Raw genomic sequence first — 24,733 nt, 5'->3', positions numbered from 1 at the left:
CTTGTCTTCCTCGAATAAACACTCCAGACACAAGTCAAACAAGAGACTAAAGCAAACAAACACGATACTTCTGCACACGAGACAGGGTGGCCTAGAGGCCAAGCACCCCAGCTTTGGAAGCCAACAGATAGGAGTCCAAATCCTGGATTCATCCATCATTTGCTTCATCACCTTAGTCAAATTACTTGAGATCCTTTGGCCTCAGTGTCCCTGTTTCAGTGCTGGGGATCTAATGGAGTCTGAATCACGGGGTTGTTCTGAGAGTTAAGTGAAATGGGGTAGGGAAAGAAATGAGGATCTAGCTGTTAGTATTCCTGCAGTCATTTCCACCTAGAAAACTCCTACTCATACCTGAAGACCCAGCTCAAAGGTCTTCTCCTCAGTGAAGCCCCTGCTAACTTTCTCGCAGGGAGTGAGACACTCCAGAGGGAGGAGAGTTCCAGGTGGAGCAAACTCTGGGGACCAAGGCCCTGGGGCTCACATTCAGAGACACACTTCCTTGGAAACTTGGATGGAGTCAAAAAAATTCTACAAATAACCGTAACACATTTCATTAAAGAACAACAAAAACATATATAGTAAAACTCTTGCTAAACAAAATTGTTTTATTTTACCTGCTTCTGTTACAACTAGAGTCAAATGATACCTTCTGAGGACAGAACGGTGGGTTACCTTTTTGGGCTTCAGGAGTTCACCTTTGAAAAGGAGTGTAGCCCTAACCTGCCTCCTGGCTTGTGGTGAGGATCAAAGTGACACCATAAAGATGAAAGTTGCCCTGCCTCTGGTTTCATTTCCTACCGCAAGGTTGTCTTTTTTTTTTTTAAAGAACACAAATCAGATATTACTTCCTGCTTGAAACCCTCCCCAGGCTCCCTGCGGCCTAAAGAACAAAGGCCAGGCTCCTAAGGATGCCTGAAGAAGCCCCTGGACGAGTGCATTTTTGCCCCTTCCACCCGGTGTCCTGGGTCTGCTCAGCTGCCCTCGGCTGGTGACTCCCAGATCCCCGGGGTCCTCCTCTTCTGTCTCCAGCCCCGAGACCAGCGCGCAGGCCCCACATCTGTCTACCTCCAGCCGCCTCCCACAGCCTCTTTCAGGCCCTCTTCCAGGTTCCAATCTAAGTACAGCCCAGCTGATGCCACGGAACACACCCCTGAGCCTCACTCTCCTGTGTGCAGAGGGGCCCGGGACACCTAACTCCTCAGGGTGGGCAGGAAGTCTGGCGAAGACACGCGTGAGGACGCGGGCCAGGCCCCGGCCCACTGCGGGGCGCGACTGCGCGGGTTCCGGCCCTGGGGCTGGGCTGCAGGGCGGCGGGCTAGGGCGGCCCTGCAAAGGGGCCGCGTCCGGGCTGTGCGGGGCAGGGCAGCGGGTGGGAGGGCTTCCCCGAGATCGGTCCAACCCCGCCGGCCCAGAGTGCCGCTGGTGGGAGCCCCGGGACCTCAGTTCGGCGGGCCGCCCCTCCCGGCCCCCGCCGAGGCTTCCCCGGACTCGGCCACCACACGCGCGCTCAGTCCCTCGCAGTCCTGAATGCCCGGCGCGACTGTCCGGCGCGGTCTCGGGAGCGTAGCCCTGTGGCTTGCTGGGCATGCGCGGAGCGCCGGGCGCATGCCCGGTCCTGGGGAGGGGGGGAGGGCGGAAGCTCGGCGCGGGGACGCGGCCGGGCGCGCGCCGGGGCGGTGAAGCCCGCCTCAGCCGGTCGCCGCGCATGCGCGACCTGCGCCGACGCAGCACGCCCTGAGGGCGCTATCCCGCCGCCGCCGCCGCCGCCAGCCCGCCGCCGCCGCCAGCCCGCCGCCGCCGCCAGCCCGCCGCCTCCGCCGCCAGTCCGCCGCCGCCGCCGCCGCCGCCGCAGGGACCGCTGTGCCCCCGCGGCGTGAGGCGTGGGAGGGAGCACCGCCTGTCGGTTCGCGGCGCCGCCTCGGAGTGGTCTGCCCTCGCCTCCCGGCGCCCCGCGCGGTTCGAGTGAGTGCGGGCCTGGGGAGGGGGCCGGGACGCGGGCGGGCGGGCGGGCCGGCTCCTGGAGCTGGGGGTTGGCAGGGCCTAGCGGGGCCAACCAGCCGGTCTGCGCGGCGGATATGGCGGAGACGGGCCCCTCCCGCGCGGGGCTCGGGAGGCCGAGGATGTGGGGAGGCCGGAGAAGTGGGGAGGACGAGGGAGGGGCCCCGGGAGGACGGCGCTGTGGGGAGGACCGGGGCGCGGGCGGGTCGGGAGATGTGGGGCGGACTGGGGGGGTTTCCGGGAGGACGGGGATGTGGGGAGGCCGCCGGGGGGACACGAGAGGCCAGGGAAGGGGGACGAGGGGGCGGGTTCTGGGAGAAGGGCGCTGGGTGGAGGACGGACTTGTGGGGAGGTCGGTGGGCTCTGGCAGGCCTGGGGACGAGGGGAGGCCGGGGGCTCGGGTAAACGGGGAGGTTTGGGGGACATGAGAAGGCCTGGGGGTGTTCGTGAAAGATGGGGAGGTTGGTGGATTCGGGGGTCTCGGAGAGACGGAGGGGCTCGAGGCCGGAGCGCACAGGGAGGCCGGGGGCTTGGGGAGGCCAGCAGGCTTCCTTGGGAGCCGGCCAATTGCCTCAAAAACAAAAGGGGGGAGAGAGGAAGGAGGAGGAAGAGGGAAATCCTTGGGGACCTGGAGGGGGGGCGGGGGAATAGCCCTGACCCTATATGGGGACTCACTGGCCCTCAGGGAAGGGCGGGCTTCGCACCCGGGTCCGCGCGGGCTCCTTCCCCGCAGCTGGCGCGCAACTTGCTGTGGCCCTGTGGTTTTCGGGGCGAAAGCCCTGGAGACCTCGTTGATTCATTGTGCCTCCAAGTTTACCTCTTCCCAACCCAGCCCCCAGCTCTGCTTCTGGCTTAGGTGGAAGAAGGACTTGCTGTTTCTTTCTCTCTCCTTTCCTTTCTTTTCTCAGGAGGAGGAGTGAGTGTGTGTGTGTGTGTGTGTGTGTGTGTGTTACTTGGTTTTATTTAATTGGAGGATTTAGCTTAATGCACTAAGGGTAAAAAGAAATTTTTTTTAAGTCATTTCAACAGTGTCTCATTCTTGCATAGTTAGCCTGCAGCTGGGTTTTTGGCAGTGAGACTAAGATAATAGTAATGTAGTAATTGTGGGAACTGGTTGAAATACATTCAAGCTGAAGGCGGTGTAAGGATTTGGGGATCTGTACTTAAGACGACCAACGCTGGGATTCTTAGGTAGAATGTTGGGATTTTCTCTTCTTCAAAAGGAGTAATTCTAAAGTACTAGAAAGCAGGTGTCCTGATACCCAAGCCGGCACTCTTTTCATATTACGCAATGCGTACAATGTCAAGCAAGTGTCATCAGGTCTTGGGTTCCATATCCATTAGTGATAGCCAGACTATTAAAGTTCTGTAAGCCCCTGGTGAACTTTTCATCTTTTGGGGAGAATGAGGATATAGGAGAAATATTTGTTTTCTCAGGTGTGAAAAAAAGTTGTAACTCTTTAAAGGCAAGCAAGGCCCATATGTCCTTGAATTTTAGTTCTCCGGAAGGATAGCAGGTATGTGTAGTAGATACTCAGTAACCAAATAAATGCAAAAAAATAAAAAAAAACCTTTGCTTTTGTGTATACCCTTGTAGCAGGCGTTGTACTGGACTCTGCAGGGTGATAACTGGATGAGAAATGATCCTCTCCAAAGGTCTTTGCAGCCGAGGGAGGGAGACAGAGAAGTCAGTCAGTGATGATGGTACAGTGGGTAAGTCCTGTGATAGAGGTGTGCCCAGGGCATTATGACGGGTACTCATCTTTCTTCAGTCCCCCACATTCTTAACCCTTTTTATACCTATTGTTATTTCCCCTCTACCCCAGACCTATTTTCCCCATACCTTCCAGTAGCCTCTTAGTAATTTTTCTTCATGGTCATACAGACTCATCTCTTCTTCACATTTGATTTCTGGCTTACAGTTTCCTGGAGATCTCCGTTCTCTTCTTTTCTGAGCTGCTTGCTCCTTCGGTCTTTTATTGTGTTGTCCCTGGATGTTCCTTTGTTCTCATCGTTTGGCTTTTGTCCAGAGTTGGATTTTATGTTTGTGGCAACTCTTGTCTTTGTCTTTCTTCACTGACTTCTTCCTTTTGGTGGCGTTAATTACTTTAAAAAGATAGTACAGTGTTTTTGGACAAGTTGAAGACAGCCTTCAGCATGCCTTCCTCTTGAGCAACACTGCTCCGGCTTGGACTTGTTTCCCTCTCTCCTGGTGCACAGCCACCATTCTGGAATCTCCCTTCATCGTCGTCCTGGGGATTCCCTTATCCCTTCTAATGGAAGCTCATGCCTTGCTCATTTTTTGTTGATGCTCGTGTTTTGGTGGAAGACTTTCTCCAGGGGCTTTCTGACATAGGATGCTTAGGAGGCAAACCTTTTGGGACCATGCATGATTGAAACTTGATTGATGGTTTCGCTGGGTATAGAGTTCTGTATTGGAATTCATTTTTGTTCATAAATTCAAAGATTGCTCCATTGCCTTCTTGTTTTCATGTTACTGTTTTAGAATTCAGAAGCTATTCTCATTTTTCCTTCGTACTAAACTTTTACCCCCCTCCCATCTTTAGAAGCTTGTAGGAGTTTTACAATTTGTCCAAGTCTTTTGAAATATCGTGATGGTGTACCTTGTGTGGTCGGTTTTCATCCACTGTGCTGCATATTCAGCGGGTCCCTTCATTCTGGTAACTGGGAGTTTTCAGTTCTGGGAATACTCTTTGGCATTACTGTGCTGAGGTTTTCTCTCTTGCTTTTCCTTATTTTGTTTTTCTGGAAGTCTTATTATCCGGAACTTGGCTGTCCTGGGCAAAGGTTGTAATTATCTTAATACCTTTTTCTTCTTCTTCTTCTTCCTTCCTTTGCTCCTCCTTTTCTGCCTTTTTTTTGGGGGGGGTCTTTTTATTCTCTGTTCAGAGAGGTGACTTCAGTTTGACTTAACCTTTTCTTTAGTTTATTATTTCTGATTTCAGAAAGGTTCTTTAGATTTCCAAGGGCTCTTTTTCTATTTTTCTAGGAGAACATCCTGTTTTTCTTTATTGATTGCAGTGTTGTCTTACCTCTATATTATTGATAGTTTGTATAGTCTCTGTTTCTTTTAGGTTGTTTCCTTCCTTTTCCTGTCTGACGTGGTGGGGCCCTTTGACTTTTACATCAGGGTATTCTGGGTGGGCCATGTGTTGAGGGTCCCCAGGGTTAGTATCTTTAGATCTGTCTTTTGGAGCTGATCAGATTCCCCAGAAATATTCTCCAGTCTCTTTCCGGCACAGTTCTGACTTCAGAATCTGGAAGCCAGCGGTGTGCGTGTGTGGTCTGTTGTAGGAGAGCTGGAGAATTCACTGTTCACTGTATATACGGTCATTAAGTCCAGCTCTGTTCAGTGCAGCTGGGCAGGGTGACTTCAGTCCATAGACGCCTCTACTTTTCCGGGGAATGCCCCCTCCCATCTTCTTTCAGAGTGAGGGGGCGTCACGTTGTGCCTGGCGTTGAGGTTCTGGTTTCAGCTTCCATGGCCTTCCCCGGCTCCTCTGTATTTGAGGCTATGCCTTCTTTACCCCCGTTCTGTCTACACTGCTGCTGCCACTTCTGGTCTTCTAGGACACTGCTGTGCAAGTGGAAGTGGTTCCCGTGTGTTCCACTGCTGAATTAGGACCTGGCTTTCTTGGGCCTGCTGCCTCCTTTACTCTACTTCAGTCTGTTATAGTTTCTGTCTCCTCCAGGTTTCTTCTTTTTACTTTTTTGTTTGGGTCTCAATCTTCCATGTTAGAAGATTTCCTCAGTACTTCAAAAATCTTGGCTTTTTTCTCCTTTCAGTTCTCCCTGTGCTGTTTCAAACATTTTTTAAAAAGATTTTATTTATTTACTTATTTGAGGGAGTGAGTGTGTGCACACGGGAGAGAGCAGAGAGCACAAACGGGGAGGGGCAGAGGGAGAGGGAGAAGCAGACTCCCTGTTGAGCAGGGAGCCTGACCTGGGGCTCCATCCCAGGACCCTGGGATCATGACCTGAGCTGAAGGCAGATGCTTAACAGACTGAGCCACCCTGGCACCCCTGTTTAGAACATTTTTAAAAAATATCTCTGTAGTATAGTTTTGATGGAAGGCAGTGGAACAGATGTCTATACTCTGTCATTGTATCGTGCACTTATTAGCCAACCACACCCTGTTAATTTATGATTTTTGATATGTTTGAATAGTTTCCAGTTGCTTCACATGTATTTCTTTTTTTTTTTTTTTTTTAAGATTTTATTTATTTATTTGACAGAGAGAGACAGCCAGTGAGAGAGGAAACACAGGCAGGGGGAGTGGGAGAGGAAAAAGCAGGCTCCCAGCATAGGAGCCTGATGTGGGGCTCGATCCCAGGACTCTGGGATCACGCCCTGAGCCGAGGGCACACGCTTAACGACTGAGCCACCCAGGTGCTCCTTCCTGTGTGTTTCTTAAGTAGAAATAGGTTTGAAGACAGGGACGTGGTGCCCTCTTCTCACCCCTCATCCCAGGCGTTGCCCAGTAGGCTTGCGTGGGAGGTGATGGAACTGGCTGAGGGGTGAGTTCAGTAGAGCTTCAAGAAGTGAAAGGAAGGGGGTTTTAATGCGCATGTTGTCTCTCCTTGTCAGGTTCTCTGAGGACTATGGAAAGAGGAAAGAGAAACCGGGAGCATTTCCTTTAAACCCACGTTTGATTTCTTCACAGAGTTACCGTGGCCTTCAGAACTGTGAGTATAATTCTCTTGCTACATTTGTGTTTTGGTTTTTCCTTTTGTTTTGATTTTTCTTTCATCTGTCTTAAGGTTTCTTTGACATATACTAGAAACAAATAAAAGCTAGTTGATTTTGCAGAGTAGGTGAGGGAAGAAGTATCAGTTGTTTAGTGCCTTTTATGTGTGGAGAGAGGCAGGCAGGATGACAGTCCTGTCCCTGATAGTTGTGACAGTAGCAGCATGTGCCCTAGAAGAGTGGCCCAACAGGGTCAGCACTGGGCCATCCAGCTCCTAGGTGAGTCTCTGGCAGTAATCCCCTGAATGAGGCTACCCTTTGCCCCTGTTTCACATTTGCATAACTGAAACAGAGGTTAAAGGTTACTAAGTTAGTAAAAAGCAAAGCTGGGATTCAGACTCAGTCTGGCTTTGGAGCCTGTGCTTTTTACTTGTGTTTTATTCTTATGGGCTCTGGATTCAGATGTTGGCTTGGCTGCTTACTTACTAACTTCACTAACTACCGAAACCTAGTTTTCTCTCCATGCGAACTCTTCACTGACTACTTAAACCTAGCCCTTTCCTCTGACAAAGGGTGCTCTCCCAGGGTTGTGGTGAAGATGCCATAAGAAATGTGAAATGTGCTCAGCATTCACAAATGTTAGCAATTGCTATTTGGTGGCAGTTCCCCCACTTTAATGAGAGGAAAACTAAGCCCCAGAGATTGGGTTATTTGTGATTTGTTAATTTGTAACCTTGGCACTTGTGCTGCACTCCACAGTTGGGAGGTTATAGAATTGAGATTCTATTCCAGTTTGTCTTATTTCCAAAGACTGCTCTTTCTGGTAGGCCTAGTGGTAAATCGAGGACAGATCGTTGATAGAAGATTCATCAATCTGTCTTGTGGTATTAGCATTGGTAAGATTTTCGCAATACATTGCTTTGGTGTAAAAGCCCCATAAACTTAGACTTCATGGATTCAGAATTCAGAATCATTTATAATTACGTTGAATTTGACTTTGGCATTGTGTTTGTCTTAGGTGTCCAAGGGGCAGGACCCTGGATTGTTTTTCCATTTCCTTCTGGGGGTCAGTTCACTTTCCTCCTTTGTTCTCTTTTCTCCCCCAAACCCACTTTTGTTTCTGCCAGGATTAGGTATTAGGGAAGGGAAGGAAAATTGTGTCACGAAGTTTCAGTTTCCAAGTAAGGCCTGGAAGTCTTGCGCCTTTTCTCTGATTCCTTCTACCCTTTCTTGGCTACGAGAGGCACCTGTTCTGTGTGCTGTGCCAGGTGTGACTCTGCTGTCTTTTGGAGAAGGCCATGCCCAGCTGTTTACATCCCTTGTCTCCTCCCCAGCCTCCCTGCACATTTCGATGTTTCTTCCTGTACCAGTGGGCTATATTTATTGGGTACAAGTCTGTTTCTGCATCTTTAAGGGAAAGATTTTGTTATTTCGTTTCTGCATGTTTTCTGCTTGACCCATGGGTAGTTTTCACTAAAGGCTGGATGAAGTAGTGTTTAATACTTGCCACAAAATAAGTTCTCTTTTCTTAGTGGATCCAAACAAGAGGGAGAATATCAAGTATAACTTTTCATCAGCATTAGCTATTAAAAATCGTTCGTCATGTAGAGCCCAAGACAGTTTCATATTTAGCAGAAATTACACAAAATTTTTCTTCTTAATGTGATGTGCAGCGGAACGAAGGCCTGACAGGGAACTGAGAGCCCCGTTCTTGGCTCACTGGAACTTTGAGCACCGGGATATAATCTGCTGCTTCTAGTTTGGCGCTCCCCTCCCCTCCACCCCTGTTTGAAAATATGTAAACCCAGGAAAATAACCTTATAACCAGTGTTTCTATAATTGTTTCCCCCAATTCTGGACAACTGGTGAGGCCACACGAGTAAGCCTGGCTTTGTACAGCATCAACTTAATGGTGTTCCTCTGAGATCCGGGGCCCTTGATGTACCTGAGGGCCCTGGTCCACTTGAGCCCCTGCAGGATGGATCAGGTTCTTGGTTCTTGATTTGTTTTGGGGTGTTGCATTCTTAAGGCAGAACTTGGGATGGAGGTGTTTTACAATCAGAATTCTAGGAAAGCAAAGTAACGTTTTGGAGGAGTTGAATTGCTGGGATATGTATGGAGATTATTTTCAGGGTTAATGGGGTGTGGGGAGGCAGTAGACAGAAAGGAAGGTTGCCCGGAGACCCATCTGAAACCCCCCCATTTGATGAATAAAGATAGGTTATTTAGCGTCAGGGCAGCTAAGAACAATTGACATAGATTGAACTGTGAGGTTCTGGGGCTGTTTGTCGAAACAAAGAGTTGCTAGGGTAAGGCGGTGCTGGCTGTCGGCTCCGGAGGGCAGCTGTCCCTCCCTCAGTGTTGAGCCCTGAGATTCGGCTGAGGTTTGAAAGGCTAGTGTGTTGGGAATAGACACTGGTGGTGGGGGTTGGAGGGTGGGGGAGAGTAGAGGACAACCAGGAGGTTATCGGCACGCTGTTCAGGGAACCAGGTGAGCAGCAGCGGAGGCTGGGATTGGAGCAGGAAAACTGGAGGTGGTGAGAAGCAGTTGGGCCTTGGATGTATTTCAAAGGTAGAAGCAGTAGGATTTGCTGACAGATTGGATAAGGGGCGTGAGGACAAAGGGAGGAGTTGAGTTGACTAGAAGGCTCTTGGCCTGGGCAACTAGATGGGGGGAAGGCTGTGGGTGGAACTTGGTTTAGAGGGCCAGATGGGGAGCTCACTGTAGGCATTTTAAGTTTGTGATTCTGTTAGGGATCCAAGTAGAGATGTCATGTAGGCAGTTGTAAATAGGCATTTGGAGCTTGGAAGAGAAGTCTGAGCTGGAAGTGGCCATGAAAACGCAGTGACGGTCTGTGGTCACCGAGGGAGTGAGCACAGAGAAGACAAGCAAGCCTGAGCCTCGGGTCACTCTGCCATCGAGTGCTCAAGGACGAACATGAGCAGTGTTTGGCACAGAGCAGGTGTGAAGAAGACCACAAGCACTGGCACCATGGGAAGAAGGGAAGAAGTGTCCAGGAGGAGGATGTGGTCAACTCTCTGAAGTGTCAGGAAAGGTCATGATGAGGACTGAGGTTTGGCCTTCGGGTTTGGCGACTTGGAGGACACTCTGGCAAGTGCTCGGCGCAGTGTGGGGGCGTGGTCAGAATGAAAGCCCGCCTGGACGGTGGTGTGAAGGGGGAGAGGGTAGTGAGACAGATTGCATCTGGGTGACTTAGGTCCAGGGTGTACGGTCATCCTCACACTTACTCACCGTCTGGGTGCTGAGCAACGCAGCCGGGTCCCTGAGGTCCGTGGTGGTGTCTTCATGTCACGGGCGGGGAAAGGTCAGGTTCAGAGCTTACAGTAGCTTTCTCAAGAGTACGGAGCCGGCAGGCTGATGCCAGGTCTCAGGCCATGCACGCTGTCCTCAGCTGCCCTGTGTCCTGAGGGTGGAGAGACACTGTTGAAGGGGGAAGGGGGTAGTGTGGTTGAAAAGTTGTAGGAAAACGCTTATGTCCTGCTGGAAGTGCTTCTGTTAGAGAATCTGTTTCTTTTTCTTACTTAGAAATTTCACTTCTATCAGAGGGTGGTAGGTGCATGTGTTCAAAAGTAAAACAGTGTTGAATGGTTCATGCAGAACCCAGCGGGCTCCTGTCCTGCCTCCACCATCCGCCTCCCAGAGCTGCCTGGAATCCTGCTTATCTGTTTCTTGTAGCATTTCTGTCCACGGTTCCCAGCAATATCTATGTAGAGGCAGGGCCATCGATGCGTCACTTTTAGAAAAAGTTACATTTTGAACTCCCATCTTCCCCCACATAGTTGTAGCACAATTTTTGTTTAGAACCATAATTTGGCGAACTGTTTTGACTTTGTTAATGTTGCTCACTATTGAGCTGGTGAATGTAGCATGATTATATTCCCTTTTAGTTCCACTTTTTGTTTTCCTGTTTTCTTGAGCTTAACAGTTGCCACTTTTTTTTTTTTTTTTCTGTTTGCTTGATATTCTTAAGAGTTCTCACTCTCCCTGACAGTAAGGCCTCTTAATAAAATTTGCCATCTGCTCATGTGTATTCCTTCTGTCTTCACCCCCAGGGACATCTGTTTTCTTGCATGCTGGACAGGTTACTCTCCCATGGTAGCAGGGTTGAGGTGCGTAGGGCAGATCCTGCAGGAGCAGGCGAGACCGGGTAGAGAATCCTGATGGGGAAGACAGTGATGGGGAGATCAGAGGGAGGGGGACGGTGTCCTCCTGAGGGAGCAGGTCCGGGCATGGTGAGTGGGGCTCGTGGTAGTTGGGGAAAGGAATTCCAGGTGGAGAAGGTGAGAAAAAGCAGAGCGGGACGAGATCGGTTACTTTTTGTTAACCTACAAAGCCTGTATTGTGGCGCCTCGCTAGGTGGTACATGTTAACTTAGTTACTGACTCTTCCTTTAAGACCTTTAAATAGATTTCCATGGAAAATGTGACATTCAGATCGTTAAACATCTGTCATAAATTTTTTATTTTTTGAAAGATTTTATCTTTTAAGTAATCTGTACACCCAGTGTGGGGCTCAAACTTACAACCCCGAGGTCAGGAGTCGTACACTCTACTGACTGAGCCAGCCAGGGGCCCCCGTCATAAATTTTAATATTTTCTTAAAACCTGCGCATAGGATATATCAAGACACTTAAATCCAAGAGATCATCTTAAACTGTTGATTCCATGTATTCGTTCATGGCAAAATCTTTATGGACTATCCCGTCACTGAGGCGGCCCAGCCAGTCATCGTGCAGGCGTGACCAGTGCAGCCCCCCGCTGCGGTCGTCAGGCGGGAGCAGGATGAGCGACCACAGGACGTTTCAGAGGCTGCTCTGTGTCTAGCTGGATGCGCAGGATGGTGTGCAGGGAGGCCGCGGTGTCGCAGAGGCGGGCAAGCGCAGCCCTGTCTCCGTGGCTCAGTTAGGGAGGCCCGTCGCGAACTCGGGAACGAGTTGGTGCAGAACCAAGAGTGAGTGGATTGGCTTCTTTTGAAAAGAAGCATCGCGCAGTTTGAAATGCTGAGGCAGGATTATAGGAAATAAAGTCCGTAAGTGCCTTTCAGGACTGCCAACTCCAGGGCACCTTTTACGTAAATGTGCTGCACCTTTTATGTGGGTGCCTGGCTATTCTCATGGACGGTCAGGAGCCTGTGTTTAGTTCAGTGGGTCCGCCGTGTCCAAATGTTACCTGCTTCCTGAAGCTTCTGCTTTATGCTCCAGGCTTTGCGCAGGACACCCTTTATCTTGCCAATAGTAGTTACGTTTGTGATTCAGGAATTCTACGTGAGGGAAGTCGTCAGAATTGTGATACCTGCCGTTTATGTGTGTCATTCATCGTGTGTTTTGAGTTGTGTGTAGTGTTTATAATAACAAGGTAGTGATTACTGCCCCCACGCTGCAGAGGAGAGCCCGGAGCCAGATACCAGTCAGCCCGAGGCTCCACGTGGTGGTGGCAGGCTCTCCTGTTCCTTGACATGAAAGCTTAGCCCTTGCTCTGAAGTGCACGTGGTGCTCCTGTGTGCGGGCTCTGCCTGTGATAGAGAGGGGGAGGGCTGCCGCCCACTGAGCGGTCTGCAGACCCTCAGTATTGTCACGTGCCAGCCGTGCTTCCGCCACGTCGGGATGCGTTGTCACTAGTGTTGCCAACCATTGCACGTGGTTCCCCGTCATTGGTGTTTCTGCTCATACTGAAGAAAGATTATGGATTCATCCCATACTTGTAAAAATGGGAAAATACGTCTGTTTCTGACCCTAGTAGTAGGCAGGCAGCTTTTCCTGTGATTCTTACACTCTGACTAAGGGGGAGAGAGGATGTTTCTTTCTTTCTACCTGCTTTGGCATATCGTTGCTATCTGCCAGGGGGGAGGGGCAAGTGGGGCGTTGGGAGTGGCGATGGCAAGGAAACATGTTAGATTTGTGTCTCCTGCTCATGAATTCTAAGTGCTTTAACAAAATAGACAAACTTTCCATCATTTCTTCTTTGATAAACTGTCTATTAAAAGGATAGGTGTCTCAGCAAAAAATTCAACTGGAAAAATGGTGAGAAGCTTTGAGTAGATACTTCATCCATTTCCTGTAGATAACAACATGCACACAAAAAGACTCTCCCCATCATCCCTCATTAGGGAAGTGCCCGTGACAGCCGCAGTGGGTAGCGCTGCAGTCCTGTGAGAATGCCTCCCATTCCCACAAAACAAGGCAGCAGAAGGGGACAGTGCTCAGGTGCAGGGCTGTGGGACAGCTAGAACTACAACGTGCTTTGCTGGTGGGGATGCAAAGGGTTATAACCACTTTGAAAAAGTAGTGTGGCAGTTTCTTATAAACTTGAATATATGCTTCTCATACGATCCAGCAGTCCTACATGAAGGCCTTTACCCAAGAGACATGCAAATTTATCTCTACACAAAGGCCTGCATATGATTGCTTATAGCAGCTTTATTCCTATTTACCGAAGATGGAGAACAACTCGGAGGTCCGTCAGGTGGGAAATGCGTGAACAGGTTGCGGTGCACCTGTGCGGTGGGGCAGTCCTTGTACAGCAACACAGAGGTACTGACTGCTGACATCCTCAGCAAAACAGGAGCACGTCCAGAGCGTTCTGTTACGGGCAAACACAGAGCTCTGTACAACTGTGGTTCCCCCCTGATAACATTCGGATAAAGGCAAAACTATGGGAACAGATTGGATCAGTGGTTGCCGGGGGCTGAGGCTAGGGGAGGAGAGGACTGAGTACAGGAGGGCGTGAGGGTGCTTCGTGGGTGATGGAAGTAGGCCATGTCTGCCCTGTGATGGTGGTCATACACTGACTGTGTCAGTCAGAACCCAGCGAACAGTGTTTTACTGTATGTAAATTTTACCTCAATAAGCCAAACCCAAAGAAAGGTGGATGACTTATGTATATACACACGTAGGTATTACACACACACACAGGCACACACATTTATACCCATGCTTGAGCTCCCTTTTTCTTTCCAGTGGATTAAATTTAATTTTTCTGGATTAGGTATCCTGAAAGTTTAAATGAAATAGATTGTAGCACAGACACTTTGTGAAAACAGAGGATCTTGGAGTCTTTGGTTTATTTTTACATTCTTATTCACGACCTGAAGGCTTTATAATGTGGTTTGTTTTTGTATAACATGGTTATGTAGTATGGATGTCACGTAATTAGCATAAATAAAAGATGTTTTATCAGTTAAATTATTTTAAGATTCCTTCCATGTTGTTCAGGCTCTTGTAGCTGTGGAGAAAAATAGTTTTACTAGCTTTAAAAATTAATAAAAAATGTTTTCTTTGATTCATGACAAACTTAATTATACAGTCTTCAGCTCTGTCTTTAATCAGCTGTAATTGTAGGGTATGATTATATTTCAAACCGCTAGACCTAAGAATGTACACAGAAAATAATACAAGTTAGCTTCACCAAACGTAAGGCTTCATTGTAGTTGCGAGTCAGGTCTCTTCACAGTATGTAAGAGGGTCGCTTGTTATTAGTATGTGGTGCTTTGCGATGCCCTGCAGAGCAGTTGTTCAGCATTTTTTCCTAATAAACCCTTCTTAGCAAAGCCACAACAGTGGGCAGGGAAGGGGATTAGAGTGGAAAGTTGTGTATTTACTTTTCATTTAAAAATCAAAATCTGACTATAGACAATAAGAAGGCCATTCATTTAAATGATGAGGTCTTCATTATTTTGCGATCAGAGGATATTGCCGTGTGTGGTTATAATGGAATCTGATACAGTAAGATGCAGTGTAAGAGGCCCTTCCTGAGCTGCTTTATGTTTGCTTATCCTGTGCGCTGCTCTGGGGGCTGGGGGCTGGCTTCACTGTCTCTGGTAACCTTGTCCTCTGAATGGTCATCACGTAGTCAATATGCACTAACGGCCTCCGTGACCGTTGTGTTTGGGAACAGAAGGAGTAGGCTGTTCTGCCTTGCGTTTGTTCTCGTCTGACTGTCCCTGTGTTTTGCTGTGGGAATCTGTGCACTGACTGGTTTTGAGGGTTTGGCCCCTGCTGGGATGCTTCTTACAACTGGCGACCTTTCCAGCTGCTGTCCGCCAGGTGGCTGTCCTGCTGCAGTTGTCACCGTGCCGCCGCAGGGGCGCTGTGTGGGTCCCAGTGTGAGTGGTGTGTGCCGCTGGACAGCCCGCCCGCGTGGGGGGATGTCTGCGAACAGCTTACAGTGTGACTCGCTGTTCCACTGAGAAGTTGTATTTGTAGAATAGAAGAAAACGGATGTGGAGCATGAAGTTTGAAAAGTGTTTAACCGTGTTTGTTTTCTCTTGTGGTTCAAAAGGGTACTTAACGGGTCATCTTAAACAAAATGTACTAAAAGATATTAAACTCCTTTGGGGTTTTTCTGGATGACTCAGGATCCTCAGTACGAACACCTGTCATTTTCAGCGTGTGGTGGCCCCGCTTCTGCTATTTTCCTCAATATGAGGCTGTGTGGCGGGCAGCCTCTGAACACCCTTCTACCACCCTTTCTAATTTGCTACTCCTTGTTTTTGTTGTTGTTGTTGTTTGTTTTGTTTTAAAATGAAGCCTTGTGTGTTTTTCTGGAAAAGTTGTAAGTAGTATAGGCAACTTCCAAATACCCTTTCACCTAGATTGACCAGTTGTTAACATTTTGTGACATTTGCCTGCATGGCCCCCTCCCCCCACCTCTGGATATAGAAGTACACGTGGCACATTTATTTTCACACACTGGAAGAGAGTAAGTTGCATACTTCATGCCCTTTACTCTTAGATACTTCAGGAAGTATTTACCAAGAACAAGGACTTTTGGGGCGCCTGGGTGGCTCAGCCATTAAGCGTCTGCCTTCGGCTCAGGTGATGATCCCAGGGTCTAGGGATCGAGCCCTGCATCGGGCTCTCTGCTCTGCTGGGAGCCTGCTTCTCCCCTCACACTCCCCCTGCTTGTGTTCTCTCTCTCGCTCTCTCTGTCAAATAAATAAATAAAATCTTAAAAAAAAAAGAACAAGGACTTTTTACATAGCCCAAAATAATCAGTATAGTTATCAAATTGGCAAATTTAACATGGGCCACTCTGTAGTTTACAGTCCATATTCACAGTTGCTCTGTTAATTACAGTAGTTTTCCCCCATACAGGACCCAGTCTAGAATTACATGTGGTATTTATTGATGTTTCTATGGTCTTTTTAGTCTGGATATGTTTCTCAGCCTTTCTCCATCATGGAGACTGTTCTAATTGTTTTGTAGGTCTTTCTTCCGTTTGGGTTCCTGTGATGTTTTCTCATGATTAAACTCAGATTACGCATTTTGGGGGCCAGGCTATCAGAGAAGTGGTGCTGTGCCTTTCTCAGGGCATCATATCATTTCTCATATCCATTATTCGTCTCAGGATGGCACATGATGCCAGCTTGTTCTGTTATTGGTGAGGTTAACATCTAGGAATTTGTGGGGCTGCAGATTCTTGGACCCTACTCCTGACCTGCTAAGTCAGAAACTTAGGGCTTGAGTCTATGTTTTTAACAAGCCCGAAAAATGATTTTGATGTATTCTAAAATCTGAGAATTACTGATCTCAGGTGATCAAGTTAGGGCGGCATCTGCCTAGTGTCTGCTCTCTAAAATTAGCGTTTATCCTTTGTAATGAATGAGGAAATCTGTAGGGAAATATTTGAGGCTCTGTGACCTTTTGAGCTTTTAAACTGATCGTTTGGCGCCCCCACGGATGATTCTTGCTTGAACTAGTTATTACTAGGTAGTCGTGCAGTGGGGACGCTGTTCTTCTCACCTGTCAGCTGGCATTCTCCCTTAAGGAGAGTTTCCCCTCCTTTGTTGACTCACTCAGTTGTTCACCCAGTAGTACTTCACGGATTCTTGTTTGATTCAGGGGCTTATAGTCCTTAACTCTCATTCATTTTGATGCTGGAATGCCCCCTGATTTGGTTTTCCAAATCATCTCCTGTGTTGTTTTGACACGTCCCCATTCTTTTCTGAGCACGACCTTCCTTTTGGCACAGTAAGATACTCCCAGCATTTCCTGTAGTTTCTCTGCCCCTGTGGTACAATCAGCTATTTCTCCAAGATTCCCTGGTTCCTTTTGGTGGGAGATGGAATTTAGAGGCCGGGATCTGAGTGGGAGGTGTGCTCCTTTGCTGCCAGCTATTACTGCTTCCCAGCGCTTCCTGTGTGTGTGCACGTGCTTGTGCAGCTCTGCTCCAGATGCAAACATCTTGTTGTGTTCGTAGGAGCCGACGAGTCTCCGATCAGTTTCATTGGCTTCCAGTTGATGCATTTTTCTTCCCTTCTCTTCTCTTTCTTTCGCAGTCTCACATGCACCTTTCTACTTCGATGGTTAGTCAAAGGTTGGAGTAGAATGTATTCTCAGATTTGGGGGTTTATCTTGGGGTTCCCCTGCTTCCAGCATCCCTCCTTTACATATCAGTTGGTCCTCCAGCCCCCATTTCTTTCTTCTGAGACCTCACGCCAGTAAGACTTTTGCTTTCTGCCAGTAGAGCTCGCCCCGGGTTGGGAAGCACGTTTAGTCAGAGGAGCAGCAAACTGGCAGATGTCCTGGGGTAACTCCATTGTTCAGGGGAGAGCCTTCACCTCTGGTTTGTGCCTCTGGGCTTCCTGGGTTGTCCTGCCTATGCACATTTCACTGTCTGCCAGGGATTTGGGCAGTGTATTTATATTCAGCCTTGGAGCTCAGCATTTTGCAGCCCTCTTGTTTCCAAAATTTCCCCCTTAAATTTATAGCCAGTGTGCTGCGCATTAAGGTGGTACGGTAGGGCTGCAGTCCTGCCCTCCCAGAGTTGGGGCTCACAGTATTGCCAGGCAGGAAAGTGACAAACACTCCCTGGTTTGTACCAGATGCAGGGACAGTTCTGACAGTAACTTCTTCTCAAGTGCTTGCCTGCCTTTGGTCATTTTCCAGTTCCTTCAGATGGTTGGTTTTAGTGATATTGTCTGATTTTTATAATGATCTATGGAAGAAATTGCTCCATTGTCTTCATGTAACCATTACGGAAGGCTCACTCTCCCTTTTGTCTTATTCTTTTCCTCTGAAATCTAGCTTCATCTTTATTTTTGTACCCAACGTTTCATTATGGTAATTTTCAAACAAATGGCAAAGTTGTAAAAATTTATGGTTAACATCCATAGACTCCTCCACCCCCTGGATTTTACCTATCATGTGTTATTATTCTTGCTTTCTCACGTAAATAACCAATTATCCATTTCTCCGTATAGTAATCCATTTTATTTTTTAGGCTGTATTTCAAAGTGCGGATATCAGTATACCTCACCCTATGTGTTTCAGCGTGCATATTGTTTACTAGATAGAGTTCATTGTTTGTTTAGCGTATTTTTCTTTCAGTGTAAAATTTCTATACCAGCTGCACATAACTCAAGTATACATTCACTGAACTGTGGCAAACGCATCCACCTTTGCAACCCAAACACTTATTGAGACATAGACCATTATCATTTCCCCCAAAGGTTCCTTCGTGTCCTTAGTATTCACAGTCCCTGCCCCAACCCCTGCTGCCATTCTCACCCTGACCCCTGACAACTGCTGTGTTCGCCCCCTCAGTTCAGTTCTGCCTGCCCAGGGGTTTCCTGTCAACAGAATCATACCGTGTACATGGTGTACGAGGCTTGTTTTAGCATAGTGTTGCTGAGCTTATCCATGTTGTTAGTGTATCTGTAATTCATTCCTTTTTAAATTATTATTTTTGGGGGGAGGGCAGAGGGAGAGAGAGAATTTTTTTTTTTTAAAGATTTTATTTGTCCATTTGACAGAGAGAGAGGAGAGGGAGTGCACAGGCAGGGGGAGCAGCAGAGGCAGAGAGAGAAGGCTCCCTGCTGAGCAGGGAGCCCAACTCAGGACTCGATCCCAGGACCCTGGGATCATGACCTGAGCTGAAGACAGACGCTTAACCGACTGAGCCACTCAGGGGCCCCGGAGAGAGAGAACCTTAAGCAGGCTCCACACTCAGTATGAGGCCGTGTGGGGTTCGATCCCATGACCCTGGGATCACAACCTGAGCCGAAACTAAGAGTCGGATGCTCAACCAACTGGGCCACCCAGGCTCCCCCTTGTCCTTTTAATCACAGAGTTGTGTTACGTTGTATGAGTCTGTCATATCTTGTTTATCCGTTCCTTTCTTGATAAACAGTTTTATTTTTGAAAGAAACTTTTGCTGGATGTGTAGAATTCTAGGTTGATGGTTTTTTTCTTTCAGCATGCTAAACATACTGTCATTATCTTCTCATCTTTGTGCAGATTTCTGAAACTCATTTTCTACAACTTTTCCATCTCTGATACTCTACCTTGCAAATTTGAGCCACTCAGCTTCCCAAAACTTGGAAGTTTTCTCACCTTAACTCCCTGAGGCTGCTGCGCTGGGCTTGGATTCCCTTCCTGTGCCCCGCGCCACGGTGGTTCCCAGCTGGACAGAGAGGGGATGGTGGGGCTCACAGGCCTGTGCCGCTCACTGTCTCAAGATCTGAAAAAAATAGTGTCATGGATTTTTACCGTTTTTCTATTTGTTTACCATGGCGGGGTGGGGGTGGGGGGCATCGTTTTCCGTACCAGTTACTCCTGCACGTCTGAAGTGGATGTCCCTAAGTCAATGCTTTTTAATGGAAAGCAGTTCGTATGCTCTATTTCTAAATTTTCTGGAAAATATTGTGAAAGAAATTTACTTGTTTTAATTTTTTTTTTTAAGATTTTATTTATTTATTTGACACAGAGAGAGACAGCCAATGAGAGAGGGAACACAAGCAGGGAGGGAGAGGAAGAAGCAGGTCCCCAGTGGAGCAGGGAGCCCAATGCGGGGCTCGATCCCAGGACCCTCAGATCAAGCCCTGGGCTGAAGGCAGACGCATAACGACTGAGCCACCCAGGTGCCCCTACTCGTTTTAATGTTGATTTAGCTACCGATTTTACGATCTAGAAAATCTCAGGTTGATTTCCATTTTGACAGAGGGGAACCTGTATTTTGGGCAGACTTTCATTTTAGTTATTTTGTTATTAAACTGGCTTAGGGTAATTGGTTTATTCTGCATCGTATTTAATGGAAAGTAGCATTTCTTGCCTGCCTTAGCAAATGCTGTCCGGTTTGTCATGAACATAACAGTTAATCCCAACTCCAGGAAAAGCCTGTTTGTTCCGGTCTCTTGCCCACCCTGTTGGTGCAGTGTTAGTGTCTCTGAGCCGCAAGCATAGCTGGGCCTGGTAACACGTGAACATGAATAGGAGGAAACGTGCGAGGATCTAGTCACTCATTCTGCAAGTAGCTGAGCTCCTGCAGTGACCCAGGCCCCGTACAGAGGTACTGTTCCTTTTTTCCTCTGATCTTTCAGATGATTGGTTGGAGATTGGGAATTGTTTCTGGCTTTTCTCCTAGTTTTTGATATAAATTTTAGTACCTAAGTCTATGCCTTTAAAAAATACCTTTGTTAATTTGTGAAATTGAGATTATCATTAATAGTTAATGCTAAAACTGTGAGTATTAATCAAAATAATTTTTTATGATATAAATCTTTTATGAAACGACATACCATAAAATGAGTGTGTACGTACCTCGTCGTTTTTACCTACTAGCGATGACTGCTTTGAAATAGAAAGCCCAGTAGAGTAATGGTGTTTGGGTGTGCGACATAAGTTAGGACCTACTCGAGAATGAGGGACTGACGGTGATTTCTGGGCCCCATGGCTAGACTAGTACTTGAAACTTAATGGGGAAGGATTTGGGCACCTGGAAATGATAATTTTGTTCTGGACCTGCAGTGTTGTTGGAGACCTACCTGTTGCATATTTGTGGAAACTGTTGATCCTACATTTATCATCTTTTGGTGGACCTAGGGCAGATGAGACTTGGTCAGCCCTCAAGCTGAACTTTCTTTACCTGGGAAAACTTTAATCACTCTTGTGTGCACTTCATTTTGTCATAAATCCTGATAAAATTTCTTGAATGAAAAATTCTTCATTAGTGAGTATATAAGATTTTTAAAATTAATAACTATTGGTCCTCTTGAATTTGACTTTTAATCTTAAATATTTAGATTTATGAAAGATTAGAATATACTTATTAGGCAACGAAGGTCATTTTCTGTTATGGCGTAGACATCTGAAAGATCGTTCGGACAGTTGAAGAAAATATATCCTCCTTTCTGTTTGCCCTCACCCCCTACCTTTTTCCCCCACCTTACTTTTATTTAAGTAAGAAGATGTGAAAGGGAAAGATGGCAGTGTATACCTTTTTATGCAAAAAAAAAAAAAAAAAAAAAAAGGTGGAGCTAGTTGATGAGTGGATTTCATCAGGAGGGGAGGATAAAAAGCCTGGCCGGGTGTTTGCATGGCATTTACACAGTGATCCTGATGGCTGATTTCATATTAGGACCTATTGTGGCTGCTGCCACGAATCAGCCCCCATGGGGCCGCAGACTTGTTTCCTTTGCTGCTGTTTGTGGGCTTGGTGACTGGTGCCTTCTGTCTGCAGCCTGTGACCTTGTGTAAGGGGGTGGGGATGGGGCTGCGATAGGTGCACACAAGGGAGAGAGCGTGCTGTCTTCTCCCGGAGCTGTGAGCCTGAGCCTGGGCTCAGCTGAGCGGGAGGTTGTTAAGAATGAGAGTGTAGGGGCGCCTGTGTGGCTCAGTTGTTAAGCGTCTGCCTTCCGCTCAGGGCGTGATCCCGGGGTCCTGGGATCGAGCCCCACATCAGGCTCCTCCGCTGGGAGCCTGCTTCTTCCTCTCCCACTCCCCCTGCCTGTGTTCCCTCTCTCGGGGGCTGTCTCTCTCTCTGTCAAATAAATAAATAAAATCTCTAAAAAAAAAGAGAGAGAATGAGAGTGTACATAGTGTAGTTTTCCACTGTGTAGAAAGATCTCGTTGTATGAGGTATGGATTGTAGCTTTGAGGTCATGTGCAAACAGCTGGCAATGTTCTGTGTAAGTTTCAGGCCTAGGAATATGTAGTTCTGTTTTACATTAAACCCTGCAGGTATTGATGCTGTGATTTTTGTGTTCTCTTACTCTTGTTAGATTAATTCACATTTCTGTTATTTACTTAAAGACGGTATTTGATTTCCATAGAAAGCTTGGGAAATATGCGTTAGGAAATTCCTATACTCAGAGGTGGTTCTTAGGGGGGAATTCAGGATGCCAATGAAAGGAGTATGCCTTAAGCCACCTGTGATTCTGTCCAGACTTTATATGTACTTAGAGCAAAAAACAAACGTACTTTCTCTCATAAATAATTTAAATGCACTTTATGTAGACAAAGTCATTCAAAGCTTTATTTTTAGCACAGTGAGGTGTAGAAATACTTAAAACCATAGCAGAACTAAATTATAGTTTCCCTGGGAAGTAAATATAAAAGCATGCAATCATGATTATAAGAAGGAAATTTAAATACTTTTAACATATTTTTCCAGTTCCTTGGTCCTTCTCTCCCCAGTCATTCAATGTGAAGTAACGTAGATTTTTTTAAAAATATTCAAATTATACATACATATATGTATATCTGTGTATACGTGTGTGTATTCAAATTAAACATACATATATGTATATATGTATACATATATGTATATGTGCATATGCATGTATTGTGTGTATATATGTACATGTGTGTGTGTACACACACATGTTTTAAGTAACTCTTGTATTATAGGAGATCCACTGTTTCCCCTTAGGATCAGATTTTGAATGTGTTCAGTTGTTGCTGTTAATTATCTTTCCATTGTTTATGATGTTTAGTTTTCCTGCTTTTAGTGACCACTCTTATTATCTATAAGATGCATGGAAAGACTGCATCCCAGAAGAGCAGTAGTCAGTATTATAATGGTTTTATTTAATTAACTGAAAAAGGTTTTTTTCCTAAAATAATATCTTTCTAGGAAGTTAAAAAAATGTTCTCCAGAATACCTTCTATCTTAATGGATTGAAGGCTGCAGGTACAGGTAATTTTTTAGATTTCAACCTTTTATGGGGCTTAAGTTGAAAATGTTGTATAGTGTTTCAGCTTATAATTTTGCCTACTTTTCAAATGTAGTACACTAAAGGGCATGACTGTGGGACTGGTAAGTTTTGAGTTGCTTTTTTACATTTGCTCTTGGAGGTGTGCAGAGGCCTTATAAGGAGTTTCAGTTTGGGAATTAGGAACAGACAGACTGTCCTTGAGGTAGGTCAGGATCTGATCTTCTTCTCAGGTCAATTAAGGTCCCTCAGTGGGACAAGCGGAGGCAGGAAGGTGCCCACAGTTCGTGTCCCAGGTGAAATGGATTGCCAGCCGGTTGCTCCTTTTGTCTTGGTTGGGGTGTCTTTTCCAGCACGGCTCCCGACCCGCTCCCCAGTCTTACCTGTTAGCCACTTGTAGACTTTGTGATGCTCTGTGCATTTAGCTATAAATGTTGCTTCATCTGTACGTGTTTTTCTTCTGTTGACCTCCTCAGGGGTTTTAGATTTATAAAAAGTAAAATGCCCGTTGCGTCTTCTGGTTTGGCCACTGTTGATTGTATTAGTTAAAAAAAGATTTGAATTGAGAAAGGTTTGACCTACTCTGAGAGGATAAAGACATACTGAGAATTAAGATTACATAGATTGTCAGCACATTAGAAAAAAGTACTTCCCTTTTGTTGGTTTCAAATAACAGAGTGAATCTGAGATAGGGCTTCAGAAGCCGGTTTAGAGCTGGATCTTGGCTTCAGATCCCTGAATCCCTCGTAGTCCGCCCAGGATGAGATAACCCTGTATGAGCAGGGAGGTAACTTCCTTATGGGAGGACGTGTCCAGTCAGGGGTCCCTGCAGCCAGAGAGTCATGGATACATCCGAGTCTCCGTATTGTTTATACTGAGAATCCGTCAGGATAAGTTACGATGAGACCTACCTGCTCACTTCTGCACCAGGGGAGCTGCACCTTTGGTGAATTGTAATCTTGATTCTGGATCCCTTCTCAAGACATTCGTGTGAACATTTTTTCCCAGAGTAGCCTGTGCTATAATGTGTGTAATAGAGCAGTTTCCTGGAGCATTGCACGGGTGGGAAATGTTGCTTCTTTCTCCATTTTGGTTCTCTCAGTTGTGGATGGCTTGCCTGGCAGACATGCAGAAAACATCTGTATACTGCTGAAGTTGTTCTGCCCCCACACTTTCCTTTAAAACTCTCTGGATTCTGATTGGCTCTACACGTTAAACATACTGACTTCTGATTACGGGCTTAGGGTGTGTGTGACAACGTTGTATTTACAGTGCTGCTTCATCTTTAACTCAGTTGGGTGTTAGAAAAATAAATGTGTGTGGTAGGTGTTCCCTCAGTTCTTTTAAAAGACTTTTTGTGGAAATTTTGGAAAAATTGGATAATGAACCCTTTTTCAACCTTCTGCCCTTGTTTGTCCTATTTCTTCTCTCCCAGACTTTTGTTTCCTGGGGTATTTTATTACTTTAAAAATTTTTTTTATTTTTTAAAATAGTTATTTATTTGAGAGAGAGAACACAAGTAGGGGGGAGTGGCAGGCAGAGGGAGAGGGAGAAGCAGGCTCCCCACAGAGCAGAGAGCCCCATGCGGGGCTGGATCCCAGGACCCTGGGATCATGACCTGAGCTGAAGGCAGACGTTGAACTGACTGAGCCACCCAGGCACCCCAGATTGACTCCTTTCAATATGATTTATTGCCCAGTTTGAGGTATACTATGTGTGTCAGAACATGCCATCTAAAACATACCTGTCTATATGCAGAAAGTCAAACATAATATAATCATTATGTAAGATAGTGTTGTTCCCCAAGTACTACCATTAATAACAAAGTTCTAGCATTTTTTTCAAATGTTTAAGAATTAAAATATACCAGGATAATTAAGAATAATGTTTGGCTCTTTATTTAATTCAGCCTGAGGATAAACCTGAAAGATTAGGGGCCTTAAGATATTTTTCTTTTTTTTCTTTTCTTTTTTTTTTTTTTAAGGATTTTATTTATTTGTCAGAGAGAGTGTGTGCGTGCGTGCTTGAAGGGGGAGTGGCAGGCAGAGGGAGAGCAGGCTCTGTGATGAGCAAGG

General features: G+C 46.6%; 1 protein-coding gene across 1 annotated transcript in view; it reads left to right on the top strand.

Annotated features, from left to right (window-relative positions):
* The first annotated feature begins 6,613 nt into the window (after nucleotides 1-6,613).
* The window catches only part of LOC125281422 (dual oxidase 1-like), a 233,379-nt gene continuing 215,259 nt past the window's right edge, over nucleotides 6,614-24,733 (top strand). The window contains 1 exon segment of the mRNA XM_057313037.1: nucleotides 6,614-6,705. The gene's annotated coding sequence lies outside the window, so the exon portion shown is untranslated.

This window comes from Ursus arctos, unplaced genomic scaffold (genome assembly GCF_023065955.2).
Source record: "Ursus arctos isolate Adak ecotype North America unplaced genomic scaffold, UrsArc2.0 scaffold_16, whole genome shotgun sequence".
In the NCBI taxonomy this organism is placed as follows: domain Eukaryota; kingdom Metazoa; phylum Chordata; class Mammalia; order Carnivora; family Ursidae; genus Ursus; species Ursus arctos.
The sequence above is the reverse complement of the archived record's forward strand: the minus strand, read 5'-3'. Positions and strand labels throughout refer to the sequence as shown.